The sequence below is a fragment of the Dermacentor albipictus genome, chromosome 2 (assembly GCF_038994185.2).
Source record: "Dermacentor albipictus isolate Rhodes 1998 colony chromosome 2, USDA_Dalb.pri_finalv2, whole genome shotgun sequence".
Lineage (NCBI taxonomy): Eukaryota > Metazoa > Arthropoda > Arachnida > Ixodida > Ixodidae > Dermacentor > Dermacentor albipictus.
The window spans coordinates 26392315-26415189 of record NC_091822.1 but is presented as its reverse complement, the minus strand read 5'-3'; the positions used below and the strand labels follow the sequence as shown (position 1 = coordinate 26415189).

Below are 22875 nucleotides of genomic sequence, written 5' to 3'. Positions count from 1 at the left end.
GAGTCAAAACAGTCATCTGTGCAATGCCTGGGTCTGCCCTGGCTTGGGCGCTCGTGCTAACAAGCAAAGTTCCTGGTAGGAGACAAAATGCTGGGCTTAAGCCTAGTAGGCGATGGCTGGCGCGGTGAACAGGTGTTTCGACACGCGGAAAACGCCATGCGCTTGATTTGGGGCCGTTGACAGGCGTCCCAAACAATTACCCCGCACCCCCACCAACGTCACGATTCACAAGCCTAACGAACTAATAAAATATGGCAGGACACTTTATTGCTGGCAAACTGAATAACTAATGCGCAGGGACCTCGGCTTCTCTTCTGAAATGCTCGAGAAGTTCGTCTTTCTCTACGTGCCGCATAATGGATATGGCAATAGACTTTTTGTAGCTGTTGCCGATGCTTATGGGGTTGGTTGGTAAAATCCATTTAAATGTGTACCAGTGTACGACTACCGCTTTCAGCACCTGTCATGGGCGCTAAGAAGGCCAAAAGTGGTTAGCTTACGAAGCATAGAAGCTGCACGAAAAGGAAAACTGCGGCGCTAGGTAAATGTTATTCTTCAATGTTTGGTCCTTATTCGCTTTGCTGGGGATTGTTCGCTGCAGTCGCTGTTTAAGCGGGAATTTGGCCTCATCTGAGGAACTTTACACGTCCTTCACAAGGTTAGGTCAAATATGATTCGCCGCTAACGTGCACACCTGCAGCTATAGGTAGCTGCACTTGCTTCAAATTTGGCTGTCTCGACGGTATAGCGGCAATATGGCTCCGCTATTCCTAGACGTCTAAGTTTGTTGAACAACGAATATTTCTATTCATATAGCTTCTGTGAGTACGAAAACAATGCTCTCGAACCGTGCCATTGATGCCGCTCCGTTGTAGTTAATCATTCTGGGTTTATTTAGAAGCAGCAACGCGTGAGCCTATCGTGAGCCAACCGTAACTGTATTGCAAACAATCTGCACCTTCATTACTTTGCGCACGCTAGCTTGTTTTCACCTATTAACCTGCCCGCCGCATGTGATGCTGCGCCTAGCTATCGTGGTCATACCTGCGGTGCCGTCGGGAAAGAAGGGAGGATAGAAATCATTGCGTGGTTTAGGAATTTACATTGCGGACATAGCAACCTGAGACTGCTGTCTATTGCTTGTGACGCAGTAATGAAGAACTCCGGATAAATTGTGACCAGCTGTGGCTAACTGCAGCGCACCCAAGGGGGATACAACCATCTGCGCATTTTCATCGGAATGCGACAAGTGGTTCGAAACGCTAGAGTCACCGGGTTATCGAGGCGACTGTTGTCAAAATAACGATTGAGCTGCTTGAAAATGTATAACGAGGAGCAATTTTGCCTGCGTATCGAACCTGAGAACGGCTCCATTCCTACCATTTCAGTTGATGGCTTTGACGCAAAGTCAACCTGGAATAAACATGATGTGCCCATTGTCTTGGGCTTCATTTCTATGATCAGCACCACAGCAATGAGCACTTTCTGCTATCTGGAATGCAAGCAGGTGTCTGTGCGGAAGACGAGCCGTATTAATGCACAAAATACGTTTAGTTGTGCCATATAGGCATCCCTGTTGCGGCCAGCCGAAGTGAATAGAGATATTCCTCGTTTCGACAAACTTGGACGTTCTGGCAAAATCCCGCCAGCTGATTCGACGTCTCCGAATAGTGGAGCTGTATTGTCGTTGTACTGTCGAGTCAGTGCAACTGTGTTTAATGCCAGCCGCATTAAAGTGGACGCGCGGTATTAAGCGGGCGTGACGCTTTGTGCTGTGTGTCACTTAAAGTGAGGTGTGCTAGGCAGTGGTTGCAAGCAGGTGAGATGGAGTGCATGCCTGCATAGCCTATTGATTCGAAGACTATCATGATTTAGGTATCGCGTACAATTAGTTGAGTGCCTCGGCTTTCATTATATTTGCTATATCAACTGCACCCATATACACATTTAGTAAAAGCATATGTTTTTCATAAGCCCCTAACTCCCAAGAGATTGTGAACAAAATGCGAATGTGCAGGACCTTTCGAGTTGCAGCACTGTGTCTGAAATGTCACTGCCATTATAAGCACGAAATTCCATCCCTACCTAATCTGAATACGATGTGCGTCTACGTAGTGTAAAAAAAGCATAAGCACCGAAAATATGCTTTAGCTGAATGTCCACTTCATCTGTGTATGAAATCTGAAAGCATGCTTGGTATTCATGGAGAGGTGTTCATGTAGACTTAGACACAGAACGTATTTTTCAAAGGGGAATGATTTATTTACAGTACAACAAATTGTACAGCATAGTTTCACTGAATGTTCCTAACACAGAAGGGGAACTTATATACCAAGCTCTGGCGGTAAAAAATAAAGGACGCATGGCACAGGAAATACAAAAGCAGACAGCCTGTGCTGGCGCTTACACATTTTAAAATGTGAAATAAGCATAACGCATGAACTTGATTGACCTTCTTTCAGTTGGGACCAATAAAAGTTGTGCCTCTCAGTTCGTCGATTCCTCTTTCATCAAAACAAAAGTTTTCTCAGAACCAAAATTACGTCAAATAGCACATAAGTACAATATCAGGAACCAAACACGCATAAGTCCCAAGCTTAGTTTAAGGTCACATTTTTTAGAGATAGGTTATTTAATGGCGAACTTAGACAGCGACGCGTTCGCAGATAATGAAAAGGTAGCTATCAAGGACTAGCATGAAAAAAGATCGAATGAAAGTGCTGCAAGAAAATGTACCTATTAGAATGGAGGAACTCTTGTGGGAACCAAGCAACCTATTTTTTTGTCCTGTGGAGCCCCCTCTGTATACTTGTCGAAGTGTTTGGATGAATGCAGGGTGATGCAAGTGAAGTTCTTGTGTATACATTGCCTATTAGACAAATAAGAAGCCTTTGGAAATATGTATTTCATAATGACGTAATTGATTCGTCGTCACAAACACGTTAGGTATTTTCGTATGTGTACTGAATTATTTGTCCTGATTACTCGAGGGGCTCTAGTCGATCGTCGCACCTGGAAGAGAAAGGAAATTCCACTTGATGTTAGACAACTCCAAAAAGTATTTCACCATGGCCCTGTTAGGGCTATGTCTTGTTCAATAGTTGTGCAAGCTCAATATAGCAGCGATCTTGGACTAAACAGGTCTCAATGTTAACCCTAAACTTCTGAGGCTGTAAGATGACGTTCCGAGATCTCTTATGTGACTGCTGTCATTGTGGTGTGGCTAGAAATTGAAACTCGATTGCACTTAATCGCACCTTGTGGGGGAAAGAACCAGTGTCCAGGACTTCCTCAACACCATACACCTAGGACATGAAATGCGGGCTGTTCATAAAGTGTGCTGCATCCCATTGATGTGCACACGTTCTTTTCCTTTTAAATATCGGCTCTTCCGTTTCCTTTCATTCCCTTTATATTGTTACGGGAAGGAAGAAGCGTTCGTCTATTTACAAGTGGCTTTTAATGGCTGAGCCAACAAGGGTAGAGCAGCGATACTGCTAAACACTCCTTCGTCGTCGCTAAGACCACCATCAGTGTCGTCTTCTTTCCACATTACTGACTGTGACATTACCCCCGTCGGAAAAAGCACCTGACTGGTGCGGCTCATCGGTCTGAGAAAGGTAAGGTTTGAGACGGCTGACGTGGATGATGTCAGAGAGAGGTGAAGGCACCGAAGCATTCAGCGGAGACACTTCATATGTGACAGGGGTCACCTGGCGAAGGATGCGGTAAGGGCCATAGTATCGCGAGAGGCATTTCTCGGAAAGACCAACATGCCGAGTTGGATACCATACTAGCACAAGAGCACCTGGTTCGTAGTTCACGTCGTGATGGCGCTGGTCGTAACGGCACTTCTGGCGTGTCTGTGAAGCAGAAAGACGAATGCGGGCAATCTGGCGTGCTTGGGTCGCCGTGGCTATTACGTCCCGAGTGTACTCTGTCGGCCAGTCGAGTGTGGTCGAAAGGAGAGTCTCGAAAGGCAAAGTCGGCTCACGGCCGAAGAGGAGATAGAAGGGTGAATAGCCAGCTGTGTCGTGGCGCGAGGAATTGTAGGCGAACGTGACAAATGGTAGAGCAACGTCCCAGTCGCGATGATCGGAGGAAACATACATTGCGAGCATGTCAGTTATTGTGCGGTTCAGGCGTTCGGTAAGACCGTTAGTTTGAGGGTGGTAAGCGGTAGTAAGTTTGTGTTTAGTAGCACATGATCGAAGTAGGTCGTCTATGACTTTGGCAAGAACGTATCTGCCGCGATCAGTGAGAAGTTGACGAAGTGCACCGTGGTGCAAGATAACGTCGTGAAGCAAGAAATCAGCGACGTCTGTAGCGCAGCTGGTCGGTAGGGCTCTAGTAATGGCATAACGAGTTGTATAGTCCGTAGCGACGGCAATCCACCTATTTCCGTCTTTGGATATAGGTAATGGTCCGAGGAGATCAAGGCCAACGCAAAAAGAAAGGGGGGAGGTCGGTCGGTACATCCAAAGGCTGCAGCAGTCCGGCAGGAGGCAGAGCTGGTCTTTTTCGGCGTTGACACGACTCACACGCGGCAACATAGCGGCGAACGGAGCGGTTGAGACGGGGCCAGAAGAACCGTCGCCGAATTCGGCCATAGGTCCGCGTGACGCCAAGGTGTCCAGCGGTGGGAACGTCGTGCAGTTGCTGCAGTACAATGTAGCAGATGCGACGGAAGGACGGTTAGGAGCTCAGGCCCGTCGGGGTGCATGTTGCGGCGATACAGGATGCCATTTTGTAGTACGAACATGTGAAGGGATGGGTCAGACGGAGCAGAGAGCAGGCGTTCGATAATGGGGCGTAACGACTCATCGCGTCGTTGTTCAGCGCCAAGGTCTTGCAACGCTGAGAGCGAAAGAACGCAGATCGGTGCGACATCCACTAAACCGTCCGGTACATCGACGGGATGACGAGACAGGCAGTCGGCGTCCTGATGTAGACGACCCGACTTGTAGACCACAGTGTATGTGTATTCTTGCAGCCGTAGGGTCCAGCGACCGAGGCGTCCGGTGGGATCCTTGAGGGAGGAAAGCCAACAAAGGGCGTGGTGGTCGGTTGTAACTGTAAATGGTCGACAATATATGTAGGGTCGGAACTTGCCCACGGCCCGAATGAGGGCGAGGCACTCGCGCTCAGTAATCGAGTAATTGCGCTCGGCGGGAGAGAGGAGGCGACTGGCGTAGGCGATAACGCGGTCGTGCCCACATTGGCGTTGAGCTAAAACAGCACCGATGCCGTAGCCACTGGCGTCAGTGCGGATTTCTGTCGGAGCGGAGGGGTCAAAATGGGGGAGAACAGGAGGTGTGGTAAGCAGCGTGAGGAGCTGCGAGAAAGCAGACGCTTGTTCAGAGCCCCAACAGAAAGGAACGTCCTTCTTCAGGAGGCCAGTCAGGGGACGGGCAACATGGGCGAAATTTTCCACAAACCTGCGGAAGTAAGAGCAAAGGCCCATAAAGCTGCGAACATCTTTGGCACCAGTTGGTACGGGGAAATTCTGCACAGCATGAACTTTAGCGGGGTCGGGGCGAATTCCTGACGAATCGACGAGGTGCCCGAGCATGGTTATTTGGCAGTGACCGAAGTGGCACTTGGATGAGTTGAGCTGCAAGCCAGCGGTGCGAAAAACAGAAAGAACAGATGAAAGTATTTCAAGATGAGTCGCAAAAGTTGAAGAGAATACGATAACGTCATCCAAGTAGCACAAACAGATGGACCATTTCAAACCACGCAAGAGCATGTGGATCATCCGATCAAAGGTCGCCGGGGCATAGCACAAGCCAAATGGCATTACTCGGAACTGATATAGGCCGTCTGGTGTGACGAATGCGGTCTTTTCACGGTCCATTTCATCCACGGCAATTTGCCAATATCCAGAGCGAAGGTCTATAGATGAAAAAAAAGTGGCACCGTGGAGACAATCCAGAGCATCGTCAATGCGGGGAAGTGGATGTACATCTTTTTTGGTGATCGTGTTCAGATGACGATAGTCAACGCAGAATCGCCAGCTGTTATCCTTCTTTTTGACGAGAACAACAGGGGACGCCCAAGGGCTGGAAGAGTGTTCAATAATCCTTTTGGCAAGCATCTTGTCAACCTCGCTCTGGATACCTTGTCGCTCAGAGGGCGACACCCGGTATGGGCGTCTGCGAACAGGTGCTGCATCGCCGGTATTTATCCGATGCGTCACGACCGTGGTTTGACGCAAAGGGCGATCGTTCAGATCGAAAATGTCGTAGTAGGACTCGAGGAGGCAACGGAGCTGTGCGGCTTGTTGGGTTGAGAGGTCCGGTGCAATCATCTTTGTAAAGTCGTCGGTCGGGGCTGATGCAGAAGGCGCAGAATGAGCAGGGGTCGAAGACGCGCAACAGATAGAGCAGAAATGTGGCACTCGTGCGTTGGTGACAACGTGGCAAGAGACATGCCTCGAGGAACTACTTGCGGTCACTGTCCGAAATTTAGGATGGGAAGACATGTCTGATTGTCCACAACAGAGACGATGGTGTGTGCGAAGGAGACATTGTGAGAAAGCAGGACTAACGTCGCGGGAGTAAGGGCATAGTCTCCGTCAGGTACAGGTGGGCTGGCTAAAAGAGAGATGAAGGTTGCTGCCAGAGATGGCAGGCGTATAAAATCCGCGGAACAAAGCTGAGCTGGAGCTTGAGCAGGAAGGTCAATGGGAACAGGTAGGGGTAGGTCAAGTTGTACAACACCGGCGGAACAGTCAGTCAGAGCAGAATGGGCGGACAAAAAGTCGAGTCCGAGGATCACAATGTGAGGGCAATGTTCAAGCACACTAAACAAAACGGACGTGTGGCGACCGGCGACACTGACACGAGCAGTACACATCCCAAGCACAGCCGGAGTTCCACCATCGGCGGCCTGGAGCAGTCGAGCCGGAGCAGGAGTAAGTACTTTTTTCAAGCGCGTTCGAAGCTCCGCACTCATGATGGAAATTTGGGCTCCAGTGTCGATGAGTGCTGTAACGGGAAAACCATCCACGTCCATGTCCAGAAGGTTCCGATTAGTAGGCGGGGTCAGCAGAGGAATTTAAGGCCGGTGTTCTTGAGCAGCGTCACCTCCAGGAGCTGCTCCAGTTAGTTTCCCGTCGGAGAGCGGCGACCGTAAGCTGGGGATGGAGAGCGACGCAGCTGAGGAGAACGGGAGCGGCGACTATGGGGTGATGGCGATCGGCTGGTCGCGGTCGCTCGAGCGTTGTCAGGTGCGTCTTCAACCTCGGTGGAGAGTGATGGCGGGCGAGGATACAGTGGGGAACGGCGGTAGGCGGGAAAGTTTGGTCGAGAGTGGGCTGGCCAGGAACTTCGACAGTGGCGAGAGATGTGGCCCACACTTCCACAGTAAAAGTAGATGGGTCTATCATCATGGGTGCGCCATTCGGCCGGGTTGCGATAGCTCGGATATGGACCGTATTGGCTCCGGTGAACAGGGGCAGAGGCAGCAGACGAAGCAAAGTCAGGATGGCTGGCGGAGCAGATGGATGGAAGACCTACATTGGCAAGTTCTTGGCGAATGACCGAGTGAATGAGGGACACAAGCGGCCGGGAATCGTCAAAGCACTGCGTCACTGGCGTGGCAGGAGACGCTGCTTCGATTTCTCACCGAACGATACGTACGACGTTCTCGGAGGAGGTGGGCTCACGCGGTGGATAAATATCTTCGCACGTCGATGAAGCTGCGGTATTAGGTACACGCGTAAACTGTCCAACTATGCGGCGACTCTTGGCGTCTTCAAAGCGGCGACATTCGTTAATGATCTCGCTGACCGTTGTGATGTTCTTATAAACAAGCAGGTTAAAGGCGTCGTCCGCGATGCCCTTTAAGACGGGGCTGACCTTGTCTGCCTCTGCCATATTGTTATCTACTTTGCGGCAAAGAGCGAGGACGTCCTGGATATACGCCACGTAAGATTCAGTGGACGTCTGTACACGGGTCCCAAGGTCCTTCATCGCAGCAGGTTGGCGGCCGACGGGTTTGCCGAGCAAATCGCTAAGCTTCTGTTTACACTGGTCCCAACTAGTAATCTCTTCTTCATGTGTTTCGAACCAGACCCGTGCTGTTTTCTTGAGGTAGAATATTATATTAGCCAGCATGAGCGTGTTATCCCACCTGTTGTGTGCGCTCACCCGTTCATAATTCTGTAACCAGTCATCGACGTCCACATTGTCAATCCCGGAAAACATGCCAGGGTCGCGAGGCTGGGCCAAGATGACCGTCGGTGGCGACGACGGGGCCGCGGTTGAGCTCTCTCCTTCGGATGACATGGCGGCCAGGTTACGTCCGCTGCGGAGCTCCGTCTTGCTCGAGTGATTACCCCGCACGTCCACCAATAATGTTACGGGAAGGAAGAAGCGTTCGTCTATTTACAAGTGGATTTTAATGGCTAAGCTACAAGCGTAGAGCAGCGATACTGCTTAACACTTCTTCATCGTCACTAAGACCACCGTCAGCGTCGTCGTCTTTCCACATTACCGACTGTGACAATATATACCCTTTACCCAAGAAAGAGTAGTTCGCTTATACCTACGCATGATAACCTGCCTATCTTCCTGCCTCCTACCCTCCAAGAGTATGTGTCACCAATATAAAACTTATCTGAGGCGAAAGCTGCAAAGACGACGACGGACAATCTAGACCAAATTGACTAGGCAGTCAATCTGGACTGCCTAATCAAACGCAACATGGCTAACCTTGCCTGCTGAACGTCTTCAAGTCGCCCGCCTCAAGCTGCGGGTAGTTTTCTTAGGCAAATTCAACGACTAATAGAGGCTGGCTACCGACAACTCGTGCCAGTTTTCGTAGCAGTAAAAATCCTGAAGAACTTGTGAACCGGCCAACTGTCCCAGGGGCCACAACACGAAAAACAAAAGGTAGTCGTCGTACCTACATGCATCGCATGTCGCATAATTTGAAGAAGATTGCCGAGAAAGCTAATGTAGTGATTGTATTTTCTGCCCCGTGCAGGGTTTCAAAGACTTGCATAATGGACAACACTCTTTTCGCAAAGCACCGGCCTTCCTCACAAATAACGAAAGTAAATACATTGATTGTCAGTAGAAGCCTTTTATGAAGTTTATTTGTCATGTGGTAGAAAGTACAGGGGACAAGCCGAGCGACGCGCGAATCATAGGTCGAAGAAACACCAAAAGAATGTTAGAAACGCGAGAGAGGGCCACCTGGCCAGTTGTTGTAGAGATTGCAAATGTAAGGCAAATTTTTATGCCTGCCAGGAGCCGGGACAAATGGGTCAACTGATTAATCCAGGCAAAAAAGATCATTGAGGCAGGTGATGGCTGCTCAAGTGCTGCATCAACCTCATTATCGCAAAAAGACCCCAAACGCAAATGTGCACAAATGAACAGTGATAGTTTTTCTTGAATAAAATAATGTCGTTCTTTTTTCCTGATTGAACATTGTTCAAAGTAAATAAGACGCCCGGTGTGTGTGTAGTCTTTCTTTCTTTCTTTGCCGTGTTTGTGCATTTTACATCAGATCATACCCACCAAAAATTCCAGTTTTCCTTCTTAACATTGGGAAACTAGTTGGTGACGATGTACGACGCAAAACAGAGCATTCTGGGGGGGGGGGGGGGTGTATCACACACTTCACATCACGACATTATGAACAACATGCGAATGTGTCAGACCTTTCAAGTTACAGCACTGTGTTTGAAATGCCTCTGACTTTATTAGCACGAAATTCCATCCCTACTCAATCTGAATACTATGTGCGTATACGTAGTGTACATAAAGTATTCAAGCTGTGGGGCAATACATGAGCACACGTTATTTCATTTCATTTCATTTATTGAACCCTCAGGGCCAAAGACATTAAAGAGGGTTGTGCTTACAAAACAGTAATACATAAATAAATACAATGCATATTACTGAACAAGTATTATCATCCTCCTGTTATACAATATTAGCTAGTGCAGAACGAAAATGCTGGTTATCAATTATGTCGAAGATATCTGTGGGAAGGCGGTTCCATTCGCGTGATGTGCGAGGCAAGAAAGACTGAAATGCAGTTTTAGTGTTACATGTTTCAATGCCAACTTTGTGACGATGGTCAGTGCGATTTGACACGTATCTGGGGGCTGAAATGAGGGAATTGTGTAGCATGGGGTGATGGTATAGTCTATGAAAAAGGCTCAAACCAATTGTCTGCCGGCGGGATGCTAGAAGAGGTAAAGAAAGATTAGCTTTCATGCTTGTTACACTTGCGGTACGGTTAAAATTGGACAGGATAAAACGAGCAGCGTTATTTTGAACCAGCTCAAGTAATGTTATCAGTTTTTCATGATGCGGATCCCATATCGCGGCGGCATATTCCAAAGTAGAACGTATTAGTGTTTTATTAAGCAGCAATTTCAAAGAAGGAGTTTTAGGAAAGTTACGGCGCACGTAGCCCAACATGCGGTTAGCTTTGTTAGTAATGTATTCAATATGGCGCGTCCAGTTAAGGTCTGCAGAAACATGAACCCCCAGGTATTTATATGAAGTAACCGCTTCTAACGCAACGTTATTCAGGTAGTATACAGGCGGAGAGTTGGCGCTTCTTGATACTCGCATAATTTTGCGCTTATTAGTATTAAGTTCCCTAAGCCATTCATTACTTCAAGGAGAAATGTTAGAGAGGTCATGCTGAAGACTGTTAGCATCATCGGGGGATTTTATTTCGCGGAAAACAACGCAGTCATCAGCAACCAAAAGAGTGTTAGGTGATACAATGGAAGGGAGACCATTGATGTAAATAAGAAATAAAAGGGGTCTAAGCACCCTTGTGGCACGCCCGAGTAAACTTCGCTGAAAGGTGAGTTAAAATTATTAGCGTAAACAAACTGCGATCGGTTAAGAAGAAAGTATTCATTCCATTTCAGAACATTGTAGTCGATATTCAGTTCGGTTAGCTTTAAAAATAATAATCGGTGACATACTTTGTCGAATGTATTCCAGTAATCTAGGAAAATGCAGTCAGCTTCTGATACGCGATCTAAAATATGGTGAAGTTCCATTGTGAACATGGCAAGTTGTGTTTCGCAAGAAAATGACCTAGGAAAGCCATGCTGTGTGGGAGTAAAAAATGAATGAGACTCGAGAAAGTTCACAAGGTTAGTGAAGATTACATGTTCTAATAGTTTGCAACAAGTACTACTGAGAGAGATGGGGCGATAATTTATAGGGGATGTTCCATTTCCTGACTTGAATAATGGAACCACCTTCCCGACTTCCCATTGTGTTGGCTGAGTGGAACTATCGAGTCTGCTGAAATATCTTTGTTAGTATTACCCATTAGAAATAAATGTAAATTATTAGCTTACCTTTAATTTTTGAAATATAGCCCGTGACCATATGGTCACACTGGGCCCTTAGGCTACAGCAAAATACGCGAAGTTCAAAACATTTATTTCAAGCCATGAAACACCACAAAAACATACATAGCGAATAGTCGAGCACTTATTTAGTGTGATATAATTTAAATCATGGAATACACATGCCGACGTCATTCTTTGTGCATTGTGTGTGCACCGCGCTGTTACAATTATCTCACACACAACTGCACTTCTTGCCATTAGGTATTGGTGCAACAAAGTGGGCCACATGGTCATACCGTGTACCATTCAGTACATCACCAGTCTCTGGGATTCTGCGTTGGCCAGGTCCTCTAGGCTTATTGTCCCATCGCATCAGGTAGCTTAGTGCAATTTGCCTGAGGAATTCCACCTGCGTGACGTTGAACCCTGCGCTACGAATTAGCGCCCAAGTGTTGCAGATAGATACATTACAGAGTCAAGTGACAATCGGTCACCAACACTTTTTGCCACGGATTGCAATCCTATAGGCACCTACAATTTTTATTTTATTTTATTGTACCCTCAAGACCGAAGTATTACAGAGGGGAGTGGGTAAAAAAAACATACACAAGTAAATAAACAAAGCAGCAATAAACAACAAATGTGAGTAGTTAATTTCATCCGGGAGTAATGATGTCTGATAAGGCCGAACGAAACTTTGAGTTGTCCTTGATTGCGACAACTGCTCCGGGAAGGTGGTTCCATTCCAGAGAGGTCGTAGGAATGAATGATTCGTTACAGGCGTTACAGGCGTTGCGTAGACCACATTGTGCACAAACACATTTCACATACCTTTGTCCTCTTCGAAATCAACTCAGTGTGCTTGGGCTTATGGTTTCTTTCACAATCTTATTTCTTCACACATGCAAGTAACAACTAATTGGCCCACGTTGTCAGCAGGCGCTCAGGGCTACTCATTTGTGTCCCTGCAACTTACTGGCATTCCGTTGCACTTGCATTCATTAACACTTGCCTAAACGTACTCAAGGACTCCCCACACTTGCGAAATCGGCAGGAATCAGTGAGAGGGTGCGTTAATGTGTCTACCTGTAGTGAAAGCACAGCGCATGCAAGTGCTTGAATGTCATTCGATTTCGAGTAATACTGCAACCACTTGTCTCTTTCTGCGCTCCACCACGCTTTTCCGCTGCAAAAATATCTGATTTTTCTTTGTGTGCTTCATCATAAACGTATGATATCTGGGCACTGCAATGAATGGATATTATGGGGCTGATTTTCGCTTACCGGTGCTGTGGTCCACTCTATAGTTGCACTGGAGAGCAGGGGGTTTTGATTTATTTGGTGGCATTGTTATTAACGTCCACCTCTCCTACTTTAATCCTGTACAGAAAAAAAAACATGATCGTTGAGAATAAAAAGAAATTGGGGACATTTCATAAGCCGAGAAACAAAAGCTCCCAATAAAAGCCTTACTAAGGCCTATTTGGGGCCAGTGCGTACCTCACAGTCCAAAATCAACACTACATAGCAGTCAATAGCCGTAAGCGAAATATCCAGCTTGCTGTGTTTTTATTCTTTCAAATTTTTAGCATTGCAGCGCTGCTTTCTGACAACATTATGAAATGACGCAGGTACTGAAATCCACAGATTTTTCAGTGAGATAGTGAATGACCTGCGAAAGTGTCCGACTTTTCAATTTACAGCACTGTATTTGAAATTACACTGGCATTATTAGCAGTAATGTCCGTTCCTGTTAATGCCTACTAAATCTTGGGTGCTATAACGTAAAACTATCCCAAATTTTCTATTCCAATTCTGCGACCAGCCCACCGCGATTGGTCAAAAACGTTTTTGGACCACCCTCACTTCACCTGTCTGTCACTCGACGCCACGAAAACCGCGATAGCTCCCCATCTGATATGACATGTACACACTGATTATGCACAATTTGACCGAACAAAACAAAAGTAGTTATTTCTGATTCGACGCCTCTTCTACATTGCCCTTCGGCTATTGGTCAAACGCTTTCGGGCTGCACGCACTTTCACCAGCCTATCACGCGGCGTCACAAAACCGCAAAAGCTCACCGCGTCAAAGTGACGTGTACGCGTTAAAGATGCATTAATATGCCGAACAAAACTGAATTTTCTTCTGAATAGCCGCAGCTGCCCCATTCCGAAAGGAATAAAAGATGGCTGCCGCCGATCGCTCTGGTACTCGCTACTCGTCCCTACTGGAGAGCATGGGTTTATTTGCGTGTAAGAAAACCTTTTGCGTGGCCGTGTAACGTTTTCGATAGCTTTCGGCACGTTTACAACCTCGTTCTGCGAACTCTTGTTTGCTGAGGGTTGGTTTCAGCATCGCCGTTAAGCTTCCGTTGCATGCCGCCGCGATTGTCGACGAGCCACCGCAACCTGTGTAAGGGAAAGTGGACCAATCGCAGACGTCGGCACTAACCTCTTCATCCGGTTATCGATTTTCAGTGCAGTGACTCGGCCCCATCGAATCCCTCTCCATTTGAGCGTGCTCCTCGCCTCTTGTGAGCCAATTAGATAAGCAGCTCACTGTAGGCATTCTTATTCGTTGTTCAAGCAAGCAAAAGTGACCTCCTATGAACGAGGAAAGCATTTGATTGGTCTGCTGAGACAACCCTGCGGGTGCCTGCCCGATGCTTGTGTCGGCGGCTACGCGAATTTGACGTCAGCAGATTGGAATAAAAACATATTGGAATAGCCTTACGTTATAGGGCCACTTAATACAATGAACGCATGCGTAGTGTAAACCAAGTATTCAAGCCGTGGCCATAGACGAACACACGAAATGCTCTGAACGAGCAACTAAATTGAGCAAGATACGCTAAGTTACGTTTACCACGTTCTGCACGAACACATTTCACATATACTTTCTCTTCTGGATATCAACTCAGTGTGCTTGGGCTTATGGTTTATTTGGCAGTCATATTTCTTTACACTTGCACTAAGTGGTCCACATTGTCAGCTGCCCGCCAGGGGTACTCATTTATGGCTCTTAAACTTACTGGCATTCAAGTGTGTTTGGGTTCATTTACACTCGCCTAAACTGACTCAGTGACTTCCAACTCATGTGAAATGAGCAGAAATTAGCGAGAAGGATCATGAATATGTGTAGTGATAATATGGCGCATGCAAATGCTTCAATGTCATTCGCATGCAAGCAATATTGCAAACATTTCTCTCTTTCTGCACATCACAACAGTTTTCCGGTGGCAGAATATCAGGGTTTTCTTCGTGTGCTTCATCACAAGCATGTGATTATTTCGCAGTGCAATAAACAGCCATTCTGGGCCAGTTTATTGCATACCGGTGCTGTGATCCACTGTATACGTGCACTGGAGAACCGGGGTTCTGCTTCCTTTGGTGGCGTTGTTATTAGTGCCGGCCTCTCCCGCTTTTATCCTGCATCGAAAAAAAAATCAATAGGTCGAGAATAAAAAAAATCAGAAAATTGATAATACCAGAAACAAAATCTCTTAAGAAAAGTCTTATTAAGGCTTATTTTGGGGCTAGTGGTACCTGATAGCCAAAAATCTACACTACATAGCAATCACTATACATAAGTAAAACGTACGACTCGTTGATATATTTTCCGGTTCTTTGATAGCTTTTAGCGATGCAGCGCTGCTTTCTGTCATGAAGTCACGCAGGGACTGAAATATAGAGATTTTGCAGTTTGTAATAAAACTTGAAACTGCTAGCTCGACCTAAGATATGTCGTCATTGAAAATTTGCCAGTGGCATAGAACGTCGCCTTTTTCTACGAAACGAGTGTACTGCTCCTCTCCAAGAGAATTGTGGCAAATTCTGCTTCTAGCGTAAAACGCCAATTTTTCTGTGCTGCTGCTTTGTCCGAGTTGAACGATTATTTTCGCCTCAAATAAGTTTCGAGTTAAATTGCGCTTTGACTACTAGTGAACTCGATGCATTGAACAGGAAAGCCAGAAACTCACGTAAATTCAACAATTACACCCGGGAACGTGCGCAGCACACCAGAAAAATGTTCAAAATAAACACTCCGTTCGACAAGCTTAAACTACGTAATGCATTGAGTTCCTATCGCAAAGTCCACGAAGGGGATAAAAAGAAAGGAGATTTCATTGGTAGAATGCTACACGTGATTACTAGCGGCGTGATAAAACTCACGCACTTGTGATAATTTGCGCGTGAAATTTTAACGAAGGGACACCTGGCTACGCAATAAATAATTGAATTTGGGAAACCGAAACGGAACTACACCTCCAGTTATAGGTAGCTCAGATGTGAAAACTTCAATGCGCTTGTCCGCATTATCACAACACGTTCAGATGTTCAATCACCGAAATTCATTAGCTGCTGGCTCATAATAATGAAATGGCAGAAAATAAGCCTATTGTTACAAGCACGGGGAACAGGGGTTTATTTAGGCGTGCGAGAGCAGGAACAGCAGGCTACGAACAACAGGAATGGCCACTGCACAGTCTTCGTTCACCACTTCCCTTCTCTTCTTGATCCCCGCGTCCCTTTGGCCCACATGGACGTAACATATACCTCTCCTCGCAGACAAAGCCCACCGGGCGAGTCAACTAGCTTATCGTGGCGTGCATGATTTCAACCGTGCGACATGCGTGACTTATGTCCTAGCAGAACGTCTACGAGTGTTCGTGAGGCGCGTGAGAGTATAGTTCACTTCGCTGATTTTGTCAATGACAATATACGGTCCATCGTACTTTGGCAGCAGCTTTTGGCACGAACCGCGCTTCCTTGTGGGAGTCCAAAGCCAAACGAGATCACCAGGGTGATATGTAACAGGCCGGTGTCGTGCGTCGTAGCGGGCTTTGGAGTTTTCTTGCGATGCCAAAGTCCACTGTCGCGCAAGTCTCCGAGCCTCTTCAGCGAGGCATAGCGTATCGGCGACCGTAGGACTGTTGTGGTGGTAAAAAGGGAGGAGAGTGTCGAGCGTATTCCGGGGCGACCGAGCATATAGAAGGAAGAAGGGGTTGTAGCCGATTGTCTCGTGCTTGGCGGTGTTATAGGCGTAAGTAACAAACGGTAGAACTTCATCCCAGTTCTTGTGATCGGACGCAACATACATGCAAAGCATATGTGTGACTGCTCGATTAGTGCGCTCAGTGAGGCCGTTCGTTTGCGGATGATGCGGCGTCGAGTGCCTGAGGTGCGAGTTACATAAACGTACAAGCTCTTCTACGATATCCGCCGTGAATTGACGTCCCCGGTCGCTTAACCAGACGGTCCATGTCGCAGAACAATAGCGTGAAGTAAGAAGAGCGACACTTCGGTGGTGGTGGCCGCCGTCTCACAATAGCGCGTGAAATAGTCGGCGCAGACAATTCTCCAGCGGTTCCCCTTAGATGACTTTGGAAAAAGGGCCTAACAGATCAATTCCAACTTGCCGAAAGGGTGAGCTGGGAGGCGGAACAGGTTTATGGAGACCAGATGGGGCAGTGGTTGAACGTTTCCGACGTTGGCACTGTATGCAGCTGGCGACAATATAGTAGTATGGTAAGAAAAAATCAACCGAATCAGCACTTCTTCACAGCTGTACAGCAAACACTGCAGAATCCGTTGATCCAGCGAATATTGAAGTACACTGTTGCTGATTGTCGCTCTGTAGTCGCGTTCCCACGAGTTGTTGAAGTTGCACTGACTTCTGCAGTTTCCATAGCATCGGCGTAATTGAACATTACTTAGATCACCGAGAGAGTTCATCGACGCGGTCAGATGTCTTCACAGCGCGAACACAGTCGCTTAATGTCGATGGTACGAAGAAATCACTATAATTGCCACACAAAAGAATCGCCTTGTCCGCCGGCTCACGCCATGTTTTTGCTCCTTCCCGGCCGGTGCAGTCTTCCTCCTCCGCCATCAAAGCAACGCACAGAAGCGATGAGTTCTTTCTTGGGCTGTTCGTTCTCTCCTTTTGCATTTAGCTTTCCTTTCTCACCCACAGTTTTTTCCTCATCGCTCCTTACAACTTCCGCTTTGTAACGCTCTCGCGATGCTTGTGTGCAATTTTTGGGCGCCGAATTCCCGGAGCTCCACATAAACGTTGCGTTTGCACACTCGCCTCATACAGCCGCGTTTTGTAACGCAAGATCTCACTTTAAAGTACGCTAATATGCGATGATCTGGAATGAACCGAGAATGTACCGCTTGTACGGAAGACGCTATGCAGGACTTGACTAAAAGAGTACGGCGATCCACTTGTTCCCTGAAAACGAGATGGGAAATGATCCAACGACATCAAGGGCGATGTGGAAGAACGGACTAGTTGGGATGTCCAGAGGCTGAAGTTAGCCTTCAGGCTGCACGGTCGAACACATGAGGCGTTAACAGAGCTCACAACCAGCAGCACACACGGTCGTACATGCGGGATACTCCTAGGTGGCCGGCTGGTGGAGCATTATGGAGCTGGTAGAGAAGAGTAGAACGGAGCGTCGCAGGTGCAACGGGGAGAACCTATGGACCATAGAAATTGGTATTGCGACAGTAGAAAATATTGTCGCGGAGCACGAACGGGTGGAGGGATGGGTCAAAGTCATTACAGCGTAAACAGCCGATGATGAACCGCAACTTTACGCCGCTGAGCTGTTGCTTCCGTATATCACTTAAGTCAGAGAAGGCGAGGACGCGGGTGTCGGAATAATGGAGTAATGAAGTCGAGAGGTTCCACAGGATGACGTGATCGTGAATCGGCGGCCTGGTGCATGGTGCCGGACTTGTGAAGGAGATCCAAGCTGTATTCTTGAAGCTTTAGCGCTCCGCGACCAACTCGTTCAGTGGGGTATTTGAGTGAAGAGAGCCAGGACAGTGCATGGTGGTCCATGATGACTGAAGCAGTGTGGTGAATCAAGTATGGTCGAAATATTGTGACAGCGCAAACTAGAGCAAGGCATTCGCATTCAGTGATTGAGAGCTTGCGATCCTGAGGGGAGAGGAGGCGACTGGCGTACGCCATGCGCTTCTGGCCTTGCAGCCGCTGGGTGAAAACAGCGCGGATACTGTCTCCATTCTCTAGGCAAACTTCTCTGGGCGCTGTGAGGTTAAGATGCGCCAAAATGACAAAATGAGAGTTGTCAGTGATCTCGTTAGCCTGCGAAATGCATGGACTTCTTCAGGAATCCATGATACTCTGATTTCCTTATTGAGTAGTTGTGTTAGAGGACGGGTAATGTCGGTGACGTTCTTGACAAAACGTGCGAAATAAGAACACATGCTAATAAAGCACTGGACGTCTTTGCCCGCACGCGGCACAGGGAAATGTGTTACGAAGGCTGAACTTGCACATCGAAGAGTTCAAATGAAAGACGGCTCGTCGGAAAATGCCAAGCACTACTGCTAGGGGAGTTGGGTGGCTGTGAAATGTTGGTAGAAAAACGAAGACGTCATCCTCATAACATAGGCGTGTCAAGCAATTCTAGCAAAGAAGCAGATAGCATATCGTTCTCTCAAACGAGGCGGAGGTATTACATAGGGCAAAAGGCGTAACCTTAAATTGGAAAAGAAACCCGTCCAGTGTAACAAATCTTTGTTCGGTCCAGGTCGTTCACATATATCCGTCAGTATCCTGAGCTGAGGTCAATGGATAAGAAGTATGTAGACCCGGGAAGACAGTCGGGGGCGTCATCAATCCGCTGCTGTGGGTAGGCTTGCTTACGTGTGAGTTTGTTTAAGTGATGGTAGTCGACGCAGAAACGCCAGCTGCGATCCTTTTTCTTTACACGGACGAAAGTTGATGCTAAGCAACAACAGAAGTCATCTCTTGAACCGCAGTTGTAATATTGTGCTAACGCCTGCGCACTAACATGGGCAAATGAAGAATGACGCACTCAGGATCAACGGTGAATATCAATGTTAAAAGTGCAATATTTTTAAGAGAGCCAACTCCTTAGTGTCGATTTTTGTACATTTTGACCACAAGGGAAAGTGAAAGTTGCTCGCGTCCAGGCGAACACTCCACAGCAACTGACCAACAATGGCGTAGTCCGGCGGCAAAATCGGGGACGCAGACTCAAAGGCGCTAGTGTACGTGGAAAGAGACATATCATCAAATATGCGCGGAATAATCTTTGTCAGATGCTCCACGGCTAGTGGAACTTTTGGCGCAGGTACGTCTCCACACGACGATGTTACTGTCTTGTTGGGCAGTCGCGCAAACTGGTGGATGATGCGTCAGCTTTTGGCATTCTCAAAAAGCTTGCACTCTCGTAAGGTGTAGTCAACACTATTTCAGTCTTGGGAAATAGTATATTGAATGAATCATCTGTTATCCCTTTTACAAAATGTCGCAGACATTCTGATTCCGTCATCTCCTTCCCTTTGCCACAAAGCACAGCACGTGCAGCATATAAAAAGCGTAGGACTTCGTAGGTGTAAAAGCAAGTTACGCGAGCGCCGCCTTCGCCGCGGCCTTACGACCAATGGTCTTTCCAAACAGGTCACGCATATTTTGCTTGCAGGAATCCCAACTTGCCATTTGAGCATCACAATTCCCGAACCAGACCTTTTCTGTTCCTTGCTTATAAAATATAACCTTCGCCCATCGGTTGATGTTACTTATACGCTCGTAGATGGCCAACCAGCCTTCAACATCTATGTCATCGGTTCTGGAAAGCGTGCCTAGATACCTTTGCTGCGCAAGCACAACCATTGACAGCGCTGCCTCTGAGGAAGAGGTCGCCTCTCCTGCCACTGCGTAAAAATCAAGTGATGGCTATTGCGGAGCTCCATCGTAACCAGTTCTTACCCCGCAGTTCTGCTATAAATGTGACGTAGATAAAGAGTAGGCAAATTCATATCTACAAAACATATATGTACGAGCCACAGCCAATATAGCAGAATAGCGACAACCACGAACTTGCTTTTTCGATCAACTTCGTCGTCCTACTAAGCACCTTCTTCAGAATGCGTGAATGGGCTGTATCACTAGGTCTTTTTTGTGCCACCGCACTGCCCGAACAGATTGTGCACGCCGTACATGATGATCCGGCCGCTGAGCCTTTTGAGTTCTCCTGTGCGCTAGCCAGGTTACGAGATCCCTATTAATGGACGCGCCAGACCGCCGACGTAAGTCAAGTAAGTCAAGACCTGACGAGGCTGTCGTGTTCAACGGGTTGCCACAGCCTTGTCGATCTCCATGCCGACCGTTCAAGCAAATCGGGATGGACCCAATGATTGGGGAGTCAGCATTCGAAAATATTTCAGTTGTCCTTGCCACTGAGTACATTACCGCTACGCCGAAAAAAAGCCAGAACAAGGACAGTGCGGTCGAAAGGCTTAAATTCTTCCTGCTACGACATCGTGCTGCCGGTGTCCTCATCGGCGATAGAGAGCTTGTACAGCAGATCTTTATCAGACGATCCTACAACACAGCCAGACAAGCTGCCGCAGTACAACCGCCCATTACTGCCAGACGAATAGCTTTACGGAGCGCGTGAAGAAAGAAAACGCTGGTATACTAGCGATGCACTTCCGCGTGGACCACAATACATTGAATGCCGTAGTTTTGTACATAACAGTTGACTCTAACAAAACTGAGCATTAAAAAAACGCCATTGGCGCCATTCAAGCAACCCGTGCGATTACGTTGGACCGCAGGGGCCCTATAACGTAAGACTATTCGAATATGTTTTTATTCCACTCTCCAGACGTCAAATTTGCGTAACCGCCGACGCAAGCATCGCGCGGTCACCCACAGGGTTGTCTGAAAAGACCAATCAAACAGTGTTTTCGTTCATAGGAGGTCACTGTTGTTTGCTAGAAAAATGAACAACATTGCCTACACTGAGCGGCTTGTCTTATCTAATTGGCTGTCAAGAAGCGAGGAGGACGCTCAAGTGCAGGGGGATTCGATGGGGCTGAGCCACTGCACCGAAAATCGCTCACCGGATGAAAATGGTGGTGCCAGCGTCTCTGATTGGTCCGCCTTCCCTTACCTTACGGTGGCTTGTCAGCAATCGCGGCGGCATGCAACGGATGCTTAAGAATGACCCTAAAACGGATCCTCAGCATGGAAGAGTTGGCAAAACGAGATCGTAAACGCGTCTGAAGTGCTCGAAAACATTACACGGCGACGCAAGAAGATTTATTGCACGCAAATAAACTCATGCTCTCCGGCAGGTGCGAGCAGCCAGTGCCTGCGCGATTGGCGGCAGCCATCTTTTATTCATTTCGGAACGGGGCAGCGTGAGGCCATTCAGAAGAAAATTCAGTGTTGTTCGGCATATTAATGCATCTTTAACGCGTACACGTCACTTTGACGCGTGAGTTTTTGCGGTTTTGTGACGTCGCGTGATAGGCAGGTGAAAGTGGGTGCAGCCCGAAAGCTTTTTTGACCAATAGCCGAAGCCTAATGGCAAAAAGGCGTCGAATCAGAAATGACTATTTTTCTTTTGTTCGGTGAAATCATGCATAATCAGTGTGTACACGTCATATGAGATGGGTAGCTGTCGCGGTTTTCGTGACGTCGAGTGACAGACAGGTGAAGTGAGGGCTGTCCAATAAAGTTTTTGACCAATCGCGGTGGGCTGGTCGCAGAAGTGGAATAGAAAAGTTTTGAATAGTTCTACGTTATGGCACCCCAGACTATCGACCATCAGCGAAAAGAAATCTACCTCATCAACATATCTATCCTGGACCTGAAGCCATTATACGCCCGCTAACAAACTCTGGTACTTAATTCGTGATTGCTTCAAAATATTGCTTTTTGTTGGCGTTCCCTTTTTCGCACTCACGGTCTGTGTGCAGCTTCAGGTAAACATTTCAGAAAGGGCACTTACACGCATAGCTTGTTTCTGTTGCCAAGTGCTCCTTTTTGACGCTTTAACCACAGTACAAAGTTAGTGTTCAGCGGAAAACTCGCCGTCATAAACAAAAGCTTTCGGGAATGTCGGCAGGCATTGTTTAGCGAAATAATTTTTGTCTAGTTGCATTGTGTACTGCACGCGAACAGTTTTGTACACTCTGGAGCGTACGCGAGCACTAAATGTTACGATTGGATTAACGATGAGTGAGGTATAAATAGTATATTTCTATGCCCAACAAATGTGTTCGTCGCTATAGCTGTGCTTTGAGTGTCACTTGTCTTTCTGCGCACAAGTTCGCCAAATAAATCAATGAAGTGGCGCTCATTATTTCTACTGTCTGTATCTTCACTGCAGCTACAACGTGATCGCGCTATGTGCGCGATTTGAGAAAACCGAACCATTGAAGGGTTATTCCGCCACTTTTTTCATTTTGCCCTAGTGCACTTTACTAAAGCCACAATAACCTAAATCCATCTTATCAATAATGAAGCACTGTGTTACATGGTAAGATGCAAACAGGTCGTCAGGAACAATTAACGCCGAACATTTTAATGGTTGCCGCGAGAAACTGCTTTATAGCTTTTTCGTAGGCCAAATTACAGTGGACATTCCACACTAGCTTTATTACGCTGCCTGAAGGAAAGATGTCCAGTGTGCAGTCACCGTGACCTTTTGAGGCGACCAAATCCATCCTGCT

General features: G+C 47.3%; 1 protein-coding gene across 1 annotated transcript in view; it reads left to right on the top strand.

Annotated features, from left to right (window-relative positions):
- The window catches only part of LOC135897909 (uncharacterized), a 433838-nt gene that overhangs the window by 306702 nt on the left and 104261 nt on the right, over positions 1–22875 (top strand). The window lies entirely within an intron of this gene.